A 13,253-nucleotide genomic window follows, 5' to 3' on the forward strand; every position below is an offset into this window, starting at 1 on the left:
ATATATATTATATATATATTTACAAAACTGTATTTACAGAAAATGCAGGAATAGTATGTTATAGAAACTCTGCGTCCGATACTGTGGCCATCACTACTACAGCACTAAGTTGTGACTCTATTCATGTTGTCTGAAAGAGTCCATATATTCCCGAAATAAGATAGATGTGCATCACACCATAACATTTTCTCATCAATACTGAACTATATGTAAAATAAATAAATCAATAAAACAATAAAACATTTGTGTGTGATTTTATGAATTTATTTCCTGTGTCTTTCTTTTCCGAACATGATAGAATTAAAGCATTTTGAGGAATCAGAATCGTCAACAAATATTTGTCGATTTCGTTTGCAATATTTACACATGTTCATGGTTTCTCTTAATTAACTGGCAACAATGTTAAACATCATTTAAAAGCATCATTAAAAAAATATTCATATTTAATTTCCCAATCCGCGGTGCGACCAAAAATAACTATAAAAAAATCTGTTTCTCCCTATTATTGATTAAGCACTCCAAATCACAAACATCAAGAACATGGAGCGCTTAAGGTTTAAAGATCCATTAGACTAAATTGACTTTTAATGGTTCTGACATATTCACGATGCGTACACATCCTCCATTGTTCTTATAATTATTTATTATTTCTTTTTCGTATAGCCACCTGGACGGGGTTAGTGTGGGGGTTAAGAATATGTACTTGTTTTAATATGACTTTCCTGTTAAAATTTAATTTAATTTTATTATTACTTAAATTACTTTAATGAACTTTCTCGTTACATTAGTGACGTTAATAATGCCAAAATTGACTTCGAAATCGTCAGAATATTGCACCTTCCTCCGCGATACAAATGTCTTGATTATCCAAGAGTTGCGTTGCTATTATTACATATTTTTAACTGTCACATCGTACCACGTTGTTATTCACATAACAGTGCCAGTGTTAAAGTTATTTAAAAAAAAAAAAAAAAAAAAAAAAAAAAACATTAAAGATAGTTAAAAAAAAAAAAAGAAAAAAGAGAACAAGCCACTCATTTTAAATATGGGAGGCAATACGAACATTTTTAAAAAATCTCTATCTTTCTCTATTGTACTTTTGTGTCAGCCATATTTTCAGGATGATTGACATTTTAGAGACCTTTAAAGCCCAATTTAATTTTAGAGCCCTTTAAAGACCAATTTGTTTTCTAAAGTTTAAATGGTGAATTCAGTTTCATACGTTTATTCAATGAGTTGAATCAGGCACAGCTGATCCCGTCGATATTCATTATGTGAACCATGCACCCCATACTCTGGTATTAGAGGCTATTAATTATTCTAAGATTAAACGGGGGACGTAATTTATAATAAAGTGACTGTTAAGTTCAGATAATTCTATGATATTTGGTGAAATTTATTTTCAATCAAGCGTTAAAATTAGTTTGGCATTTGTGCACTCTTGCGAAGGAATTACATTTTTGGTTTTCAGTTTGGGGATTTGGAGAGTGCACATCAGGGGCAGACAAATGCAATTTCAGGACCGAATCGAAAACTCAATAAATGTAAACGAAAAATAAATGCATGTATTTTTTTTTTATAGAAAGTCTTTGTTACACATTTTTTGAACTAAAATAAATGCAATTAAATTCTAATAAATAAAAAAAAAATTTACACAAAAAACAGAGATTAAAAAAATTATTTTTTCGTAAAAAAGTCAAAATTTGGAAATTTTCGTAAATAATAAAATATAAATAACCATTAAACTTTATTGTTTGTCATGAATGAATGAAAGTTGTCTGCCTCTGCTGTGCACTCTCCAAATCTCCCAACCGAAAACCAAAAAAGTGGTTACTTCGCAGTAGTGCACAAGTGCCATTAATTTCATTGTTTAAAACAATTACTTTCACTTTCATTTCATTTGTTCAAATGTGTCCAATTACATTTATAAGACGGTGTGTCCGTCGCCCAGTCTCGCTGAAGTTTGAAAAAACATTTTAGACGTATCTTTCTCAATAGGTGTGTCTACCTCTGTGTCGGTTGCCTTGTCCGTTCGTCGATTTGTCATGCTTAAGTTCCATTTATTATTTCTGGGATCTTTATTTTACAACAGCCCCGTCATTAATAGAAAAATAATTTAATAAATAAATCCACAAATCATGCACGGTTCGTATACATACCTTTAACATATCTTTTTATTAGTCCTTCTAAACATGCAACAGGTTAGAGGTAAGTTTGATTACGGTTAGGGTTAAGACCCATATATCTACAGTGAGTCCTGTCTAGACATGCTTCGGCTTAGGGATAAAGTTAAGATCTAGGTCTCGACATTGAGACATCTATACATAGATATGGTTAGGGCTACGTTTTGGGGTTAAGTTTATGGTTAGCGTCCAATTTTTCAGTTTGTGATCGATGAAATCCTAATTTCCAGCCTTAAAAATACAGAATAAACGCCACTGTGGAACGTATTGTGGAATGATGTATAGCTAGCTGTATGAGTTTGACATGAATGGATTCCATTATCTTGAGTAATAAAACATTTTGTTTTAGGCAGGGCTCTTCGACAAAAAGATTCGTATGTTTAGACACGTATATAGAAAAGTCTCCGTGTGTTCGTCGGTCGGTCGGTCGGTCGTTCTGTCCATCGGTCTGTCACGTTTAAGTTTGAAACAGTATTTTATTTAATCTATCTTTTATTTAGTTTAAGTTTGAAATATTATTTTTATCAATAAACACACTGATTAAACGGGCGGATCAATATGTTCTTGTGTTCCGTTACTTTTATTTTTGGTTTGTTTTTCGTTTTCTGGTTTCCTCTGTTTGTCTTCGACGGCGTTTGTGTCCAGAATTTCTTGACCGACATTTTCTTTTTTTTTTTATTATTTTTTATTTTATTTATTTATTTATTTTTTACTGCTGATTGCGTTTTCTGCCGTCGTTATCCTCGTATCGCCACTAAATCCGTAATCGAAAGTATTGGCCCAACAGCAGACAAGGAAGAAGCACTGAAATCATCTGAGCTTTCTGGGTCGTGGCACCACCTAAAAAAACATAAATAAATAAAAAACAGAACAAGAATTGAAACGTTTAATAAACTACAAACATAACAATATATCTTATGAAATTAAAAAATAAAGTGAATAGTTTTAAAGTTCGATCTGATCAATACGTTCATTTCATCTTTTGTCTGATTAATTCGCTTTTTTTCTATTATAAGGGACGTAATCAAACTGCTGCTGATATTATGAGCGAACTTTGTCACTGTTGTTGGCAAAAAGAACTGCTTAACCAAATGCATCTAAATATCTTTAGTTCACTCTCGGCTTTTCGGCATCATAACTAAACAGTCTCTCAGTCTACCTTCTTGATAACATCTATATTTATCCAATTCATGTTGGATAAATATACCTTCTTGGTAACATCTATATTTACCAATTCATGTATAAATATACCTTCTTGGTAACATCTATATTTACCAATTCATGTTGCCTGCGAATCTCAGGTAGAGGAGTTTCAACGTTGAACAGCAAGAAGGATGCTACCAGCCATAGAATTCTGTGGTTGAAAAAAGCTTCTTTAGTTTTATTATAAAGTGTAACCCGGATATAAGAGACTTCTTACAAGGGCCACATAACGCTCTTATATCCGGGTTACACTTATATCCGGGTTACCCTATGCATTAACTCAGGCTCTAATTTGGGACCAGAGAAAATCTCTCTTATATCCGTTTTATTGTAATCGAGTCTCTTATATTCGAGTTACACTGTATATGCTTTGTTTATTTGTATATAGTGTGTCTTTTACAACCCTATGTACACTTTTCATGTATTTATATCAACCCTTTGTTTTAAATAGCAGTTATTACAGGTGCATATATCTATTAGATAAATAAAATATTCTTAAACACTTTCTCAGACCAGCTGAGGAAAGTTATTAGAATAGAAAATCCGGCGCTTTTGCAATCATCGTCATTGTACTAAGGGAGATAACCCCATTTTACTAAGAGATTAATTCAGTTTTTCAGATGAGCATTTAGGACACCTCAATTTTTTTTTTTCGACTACATTTTTTTTTCTACGATATTGTAATTTTTATTAAACAAAACATTTAACTACTTCACTGTTATAGGCATTTCCGGTAACTAGGGACCTTTACAGTGAAGAGTTAATATTTTGCTACTAATTCAGCGGGTCCGGAAATTTTTCCTTGAGGATCACATTCTGTGGGAGTACTAGTAAAACAAGCACAGGTATGCAACACTAGTTTGGCATCTTGTAGGGGACCTATTAAGTTATAATTTGTTTCCTTTTTTACACCCTATATAAGATGGAAAGGCCGGTGATTGGTGCTCCATGCAGACGTGGCAGCAATACACGGGCGAATTGTTGCTTAATATAGATATAAGATATTGGCAGATGTGAAAACTTTTTAAAGGCAACCTACCTTCTTGGCAGTATATTCTATATCCTTTTTTTTTCAAGTCATGTGGACTGAGAAGAATTATCGACCATGAAAATCAGTTGTTGGAAACCTTTCTTTTGTTTTATTATATATGCATTTATTTTTAAATAAATATCGTGTCTTTTACACTCGATGCATATTTTGCCGTGTATTTATGTCAACCCTTGAATGGCAGTTTTAATATTTGAATACGTCTATTAGAGAAATTAAATATTCTTAAACATAACTCGCGCAAAACTGATGATGTTTATGGAAAATGACGGTCCTAGTTAGATGCAATTTAGCGTAAAGTTGCGATCGTGATTAAACACAATTTTACGGAAAGACGCACTAGTTCATTTTAACAGAACAACAGTCCGTATGAATTTCTGCTTCGAAAGATTAGGAAAACTTCAAATTATGCCGTTGGGTCAGTGGCTTTTTTCGACATATTCTTATCAAATCGGTAGAAAAGTGTGTATTAAACGATTTACCGTGTAACTTGCATCCAGAGTCGACAATCTTTCGGATGGTACGTTCAATTACATTTTTCGGCATCCCTCGACATTCGCCCAGGTTACTGATGCAAGCTTGGAACTCACGAGCCGCCCTAGAAGAAAAAAAAATCAAACAAATTTCAACGACAGTACAAAATGCAAATGAAATAACGAATCTCATTTGTATAATGACACCAGGAGAAGCAGACTGCAAACAATATACATGACAATTTAGGTGTGATTTTGAAATAAATTTCAAATGACGACGACGACGATGATGATGATCATCATCATCCCTAAGTAACAGAGATCGGGAGAAATTAAAATCAGAAACTGTAAATGGTTAAAAAAAAAAAACACCAAAACATGTTAGAACTTTTCATCAACGTCACAATTCATACAAACTCTTCTTAACTTAAACCGTAATTCACGACATCAACTCTCAATGTCTGTGCCCTCTGTCTGCTGTACAAAAACTCGACTGCATGTTCTCTCCAATTTGTCTTTCTAATAACCTCTATTTCTCTCTTGCGCAAATTACTATCACATGTATATAAATAATCTATCTACATAATTCAGTTTTTCTTTTCTTCGTCCATCTTCCCCGATCATGTCACCTGACAGGCTAAAGAAAACCGCGACCGTTTCTATAAATAATACCTTCTATTACACCTTCAGATATCACTACCACACAACTTTTTTATTCACGTTCACTCTTACCAAAGCATATCGCCACTTGGACGTAAAGGGCTACTATTTAGGACCATACCTAGGAAAGATTAACAAGATGTTGGTTTATGTTACGTTTAAACTTCTGCATATCAGTACAGCCAGATAGCAGGAAGGAAATTCCAAAGTATAGCTGTTCGAGGGAAGAAACTATTAGAGTAGAAAGATTTCTGGCATTTAGGGAACTGAACAGTAAAGGGGTGTGATTTTGTTGTTAAGCGGGTTTGTCGGGGATATGTACATTGGGGGAGCACAAGTGCAACTAGTTCATTAGAGCACATTTCATTAAAATAGTTTTAAAGCAGCTAGCAGGAAGGCGGTGATCGCCTTCGACGATTACTTCTGCATAAGATCGAAGGGGTAACTTCCTTATTTCCACTTCCACTATTGCCACCTGCCGATTCCATCATCTTCTTTTCTGGTTCCGTAAGCAGCGTTTCTGAGCTTTTCCTAAGGGGCAGTGGAGGGTCAAGGTCATATTTGAATGGTATGTTATCTTCTTCATCGTCCTCCGATGTAGAAAAGGTGCGACAGGTACGGATATCGGTACACTGCATATGCTCGTTTGGTTAACCTGAACGGGATAACTGTTGCTGACTCTTTTTTTTTTTTTTTTTTTTTTGCACAACTTACAAATATGCTCAGCCTTTATTTATTTATTTATTTAATTAATTATTTATTTGCGGACTATTATCTTCATCTTTTTTATAGTTGTTGTTTAACGACGTTTCGGCCAACTATTCATCTGACCATCGTCAGGTTAGTAACCGCAACGGGCTAGGAATGCTGAATAAATAAATAAAATATACAAAGTACTCATTTCAAAAGAATTCAAATAATTAAATAATATATGCTCAACCTTCTCAATCCATTCGACGACAAATATTTCAGTGGCAGATCCATCAAACTCTGGGATTAAGTAGATGTCGAATCTGTCGATTTTTACTTACTGGTTACAACTTTGATAACATTAATAAAAAATATCAAATGCGATGATATTGTAATTTTTCAAAACATTCGAATAATTGTAATAAAAATGTGTTTTTTTTTATCAATGTTATAATCATTAAATAAAGTAATTGAAAAAAATGGTGTGAAAAAAAAATCACATTTTTATTTTCTTTCTAAGTACGTGCAAAATAAATGTCGCTGCTAAAAATGTATAAACATTTTGACCCCTCCCTTTACTTAAAAATTCAACAAAAAATCAGAAAATTAACCAATTTTAATGAAGCTTTCACTATTTATCAAATAATGATCACGAAATATAATGAACAATTAGTTTTATTGAAATCCTAGTGGAAATGTATTATTTTGTTTAAGCAAAAAACACCCTGTGAAACTTTCGGCATAACATAATTTTTATATAATCTTGAAAAATAATTATTTTTTAATTTAAAAGCAGAACATAGTAAAATAATTACATTAAAAAATAGTAAAAAAATATACAAACGTTCACGATAGGAATGTACGAATGCACGGCGGGGGAAAAAGGCCAGCACCCACTACCTCTTTTTAACTATCTGACGCCATTTTCAGACAGCCTTTTGACTTTCTGACATTTTGGGCTTCTGCATAATCGATATGACGATGACTTCGTTTTGTTTTGGTTGAACGAAGCGTGAATTTCTCGCTTTTGGAACTAATTAAGTTACTTTTTGTACAAACAGGGTGTGTTTTTTTTTTTAAATTCAGTATTTTAGGACTTTACTTTACTAATTATCTTTGAAACAGACCCAGAAAACAAGTTTTTATCTTTCAAAGGATGTTTACAATGAATTTATTTAACTTTAACATTTAGCTGAATTTGTTAGCTCACCGGGTTACCGTGAAAGCATTTTTCATTATAATTTTTTTTTTTTTTTTCATGTGTAAAAATATTTTTTTCCTTTTGGAAATTAACTTTAGTCTTTAATCTTCCAAATATAATAATAAAAAAAAAGCAGTCGAAAACCTACAAAAAATTATGATAAACCGGTTTTCAATACTACGCCCCCCATCTTTATTCCGGATTTTTTTGCTCGTACCAATTTTTACAATTCCTCGAATGTTTTAGAGTCTCAAATGAACGAATATCTTAATAGAATAGAACAATCAGAATTGCCAATGATTTATTCAACAATTTTACAACTGAGAGAATTATTATGACATTGGAAAGTTTTAATTGTCGCTGATGCGACGTCGTTGAGCGTCCTTCATTTGAATGTTCTCGTTTGTGGTCATCTGGTCAAAGCAGAGGTAGATAGCTCTGAGCTGATTAATGCATAAAAAATATTTTCTTGCCAAGGTTTTATTTTGTTGTTGTTGTTGTTTTTAATACAAAGTTATATCCCTTTAAATAGGAAAAAATATGTCAAAATAAAACTGTAAATTCTAAAAATATCCTGTAAAAGTAAACACGAAGAAAATACATGGAAATAAATACACTGTACAGATAATAAAAAAATTATTATTAAAATTAAACGACAATCAAAATGAACGATACACAATAGAAAACATAAACATTACTTTAACTACAGTCATTGAAAGGGACAATAAGCAACGGGATTTTTTTTTTCAGTGAATAAATCTATATTAATAAAAATTGATGTGATAACCTCTTGTATGTCTGTGTATGTGTATATGTGTTTCTCGCCTCTACGTAACTTACATTTCAATATTTATTTATTATTTAGTTTTAGAGTGTTATTAAAATAAAATAATGCAAAGAATCATGAATAACTAAAATTCTATTAAAAAAATAATTTAATTACAAAATTAAATCCACGAGAATGCATTTCGCATTTCTTAAAACGGTCAGCCATTTTAATCTTTATTATTATTTTTTTTATTGAAAGTTAGAAAACGAATGAATTACTTTGAACAAAATAATTGTGTCAAACACAGTTTATGATGAATACACTAGAAATGTTATAAAAATTATTGTGTCAAAATTAATGTATTTAAACAAATTTATAACGATTGTAAATTTTTCTTTATAAAGATGGCATTTTTAGTGACATTTAAAAAAAAGATTTCTATCCAAAAAAAAAAAATCACTCATATTAATCATACTTCACGTATGAAATCCTATTCGTATTAACTTAATCGTGCCACAAAGAAGCATTAAAGCTTGTTATTTAATTTTGTGAAAATTGCAATAGACATAAACATCGCGTTCATGCGAAATTTACAATTCATGCAATATAAAACTAAATGAGTCCCTCTCAGAATCAAATGGCAGAAAAGAGAAGAGGAAATATATATGTGTATTGGAATTGTGGGGATGAAAGATAAACGGATGATTCTGGTCGTACAACTGCTTGATAAAACAATGGGGAAGAATTAAGCATCCAAATTTGTTTTAAAAATAGTAGTAACTTTGACTCCATTCGTATCTGTTCACCTACGATGAATCATTCGAAGACCATTTTTTTTATTTCCTTATAGTTTTGTTCTAGCTGCGGATGCATGGTATTTCCGCGCTGTCTCATACATTCTAACCAAGAGATCTTTTAAAGATTCTAACCGTCCCTTAAAGTGTAATTAGAATATTTCCACTAAAACCAATAGACAATTCTGTATTCTTAGAAAAAATTTAAATAAAAACAAGAAAAATTCAGGAATAGTGATTGAGAGATATCAGAGGTTCTGATTGGTTAAGTAGAATCACACGTTACAAGAATGGACTTGGTGGATGATATCAATGCTGGAAGTAGCAGTTGGAGTCAGGCAGTGATATTGATCAACTCAGGAGGAACATTCATAAGGGCCAATTTTGTGATAATAAGCCGACTCAATTTAATAATATTGGACGACCCCGCAAAAATGTCAGCTATAGAATTGTTAATAAAATTCAAAATTATTTCTGTGGTTCAATCATATCTGGTACAAATAAATTTCAGTTTATATCTGACTTGTTTACCGAGTTTTACTCACGAATTTCCAACAGTCTTTGTTTTATCATTGATTACTGCTATCCAAATTGTGTACTAAATTGTCAATATCTTTGATGTACTTCTCTTTTTGGTACTATCTCGATTTTGGTTGTGCTATTTCTCTTCAGTTTAAGAAGATTTGATAGTCATTATCCTTGGGATTACCTCACTGATAATAACCTGAGGGTTAAGATCTGACGAGTGGGAAGCCCATTTACATTCACACCTTCTACTGATGAGAGGGTCACCAGTGTTCCTATATATCATTGAACAGCAATAGAACAAAGACTGTTGAATATTCATAACCGGACATGGTGGACAAGTTAGGAATAAACTGAAGTGATTTTGTATCAGATATGATTAGCTTGCACAAAGGATTGTTAATTTTAATTAACGATTCCGTTAGTGTCAATTTTAGTGCCGTTCTGTTTTTTCTAAGAGTGAAATACAGAGATAGTTTTCAAAGTGCGATTGTTTATCTGAGATGGTTGGTGGTGGATGGCGTTTACTATAACTCCATATTAAAAATAGACAGTCGATTAAACAAATGGCAAGGGAGAAATTTTAAGAATAACATTCAATTCGTTTGTTGTCCGAATGTTAAACTACACGTCATAGAAAGTCCACCGATCTTGATTATGTGTATAGTAGAGCAGTAATCTTTCTTAAAGGACTGGGGATAGTTAAGTAATTTAAATCCAATTTAACAGGAACATCATTGTCGTCTTTGTTTTCAAGAATATACTAATCTCCCAAAAAGGAATAAAGAGACATTTTCACTGCTGCCCCATCGAGATGAATCGGGTTTGTATTACTGTACACATAGATTCGAAAAAGTTGTCAAAAAAAACAAATATATAACAAATAAATGTTATCAAAGGCAAGATAAGTTACTTTTCTGCCAAACTGGATATATTTTTCGTGTTTTTATTCAATGTAACATATTTATTCAGCTCGAAAAACATACAGTGTTTACCGATGTATTCGAAAATTCAAGATGGCGTCTCACACCCTCTTTAACACGGTAAGTTTGGGAAAAGGTGTTATAATTAATAAACTATACAAAATACTATTAAAAACCCGCCGAATATATGTCAACCTATGTCACGGTAACATATATCGAGCGAGTTTTTAACAGTATTTTATTCGGTTTTTTATTTATAACATCTTTTCCCAAACTTACGGTGTTAAAGAAAGAATTAGACGCCATCTTGAATGTTCCAATACATCGGTAAACACTGTATGCTTTTCGAGCTGAATAAACATGTTACATTGAATAAAAACACGAAAAATATATCCAGTTTGGTAGAAAAGTTACTTATCTTGCCTTTGATAACATTTATTTGTTATATATTTGTTTTTTGACAACTTTTTCGAATCTGTGTGTACAGTAATACAAACCCGATGAATCACATAATAAAATAAATAGAAACTCATAGTTTATAAGTAAATGGTAACTTGAAATATCCATGGACCACTTATTAACCGTTTCGGCTATGGATAAATGTTTCTGCCAGATACTTGATTATCTCTGCAGGCCTTGGTTAATTTAAAGATTAAGAAAAATATATATTTATTAAAATTTCCAATTTCTTAAGATACGTATTTTTAGATATTATTACGCTCGTCCCCGGCGTTTCCAGGGAGTGAAAATATGTTTATATTTTTCCAGCAACAGATAAAGTGAATTACTGAAACATTCACTCTTGTCTGCTGTCATAAGTGCTATATACAAAAGACGTATAATATTATAAATCTTATATCTAATGAATGCAAATCGCTACTGTTGTTTCTATTTGTTTGTTCGAGGCCATTATTGAAAAATGTCACCATTGTGAAACAATTCCGAGTGGGATACAATTTCATTTGATAGAAAGTGAATAGAAATAACTTATTGTTATTAATAACACAAGCCATGTTTCCATAAAGGAAACTGAAGAGCTACAATAAATATTGGGTTTGTAGGCCGTATTATATTGATGACAATATATGGGAAAAAGACTCTTTTATGCAGATGACTTATATCGAATTAATTAGCTACGATTTTTTACATTACAAAATAAAACCATTGAAAATGTTTCATCATAATTTGTGTCTGAAAACCACGAGTTACAATGTTTTTAAATTTGAGATATCAATGCATCGTATTCTAAGAGGAACTCAAATGCTAGATCTATTGTTCGTGTACATTTGCCTGCATTGAGTTACTTGCTCTTGGTAATGGCCAAACGAATGCTTTGCGAAAGATTGCCAATAGACAACTCACACGCTACGCATTCGCCAATTCTGCAAGCAGCCACACACAAGTACGCCCTTACACGACAGAATAAAGCAAACATTAAAGCGAGACAAAAGCACCGTCGATGTTAGTGGGTATGCGCTGACTAAGACGTGGGATGGGTGAGGGGCTATAGTACTTCTGCGCTGAGCTTACCTCCAGCCAGGGTTCGGGTCTGTCGGCATCGTCCAATTGGTACTGCGTTTATGAAACCACCACTTGATAACTAGATCGTTGGTCAGGGTACGCTGGACGACCAGTTCAAGACAAAATTTGGGGTTGATGTGGTATGACGTGCAAGAAGCTGGATGTGCTGCGTCGTAATGAGTCGCACTTTTTAGACGGGGAGGAAACAATAATTGAAAAAAAAAACGAGTTGAGAGAATGCGAGAGATAAAAAGCAAATGGTAGACAGGAAATTAAGGAAGAACTAAGAGAAAGGAAAGAAAAGGAAAGAAAAGGAAAGGAAATAATAATAATAATAATAATAATAATAATAATAATAATAATAATAATAATAATAAGGTCATCAAATGTTTACATTAAAAAGTCATGACGTTAAAATTTGAGACGGTGACAAACAAATTCAGACTTTTACTATAACAATAGACAAGAAAAGATAGATAGATAGATAGATTGATAGATAGATAAAAGGACACTCTTTTCTCCACACACCACCCCATCCGCCGTCACTAATGTCAAAACTGTCATTCTGAAATCGAAAATGTTATTTTAAATAAACAAAATATTTTTACAACCAGATGTTTGTGTTTTACATTTTTTACCATTAACCCGAAGCATGACTGGCAAGATCATAAAATCACATTTTTTTTACATAGAAATCTCCACTTATCAAGACCCAGAGGCCACTCGAGGATAAGGGTTAAAGAGCGTATAGTCAATGGGAAATATTACAGGAATCGTTAGTAGTGTAAATTTGGTAAATTGGATTACTTAAGAGGAATGGTTCATCAAAAACGTGTTTACGTTGGACTTGAAGACGACCATATTGTAGTCAATTGGAAAGCAGGGAAACGGAAAACAGTTCAACAGGAGTGCAGTGAGCATAGACAGCCCCTCAACTCTCCAGGATCGTATAATATATATATATATATATATATATATATATATATATATATATATATATATAATATATATATATATATACACACACACACACACACACACACACACACACACACACACATATATATATATATATATATATATATATATATATATATATATATATATATATATATATATATATATAATTTAATCACCTGGAAACGTATAATCACATTTTCTTTTCTTCTTTTTTTGCAGGATGGTGATGCCATTTTTCTGAGGGATAGCTGAGATTGATACCATTCTTTTTTTATAATTCAACATCGATTATCATACAATGAT

At 32.2% G+C, this 13,253-nt stretch overlaps 1 long non-coding RNA gene across 1 annotated transcript; it reads right to left on the reverse strand.

Moving 5' to 3' along the window:
* Positions 1-230: 230 nt before the first annotated feature.
* Positions 231-12,262, reverse strand: LOC145254739 (uncharacterized). The gene is made up of 3 exons (XR_013863797.1): positions 12,000-12,262; positions 4,917-5,032; positions 231-3,023 (listed from the first exon to the last, which is right to left on the reverse strand). It is a non-coding gene; the product is annotated as an uncharacterized LOC145254739 (long non-coding RNA).
* Positions 12,263-13,253: the final 991 nt, after the last annotated feature.

Source organism: Euprymna scolopes, chromosome 3 (genome assembly GCF_053919585.1).
Source record: "Euprymna scolopes isolate OS-2025 chromosome 3, ASM5391958v1, whole genome shotgun sequence".
Lineage (NCBI taxonomy): Eukaryota > Metazoa > Mollusca > Cephalopoda > Sepiida > Sepiolidae > Euprymna > Euprymna scolopes.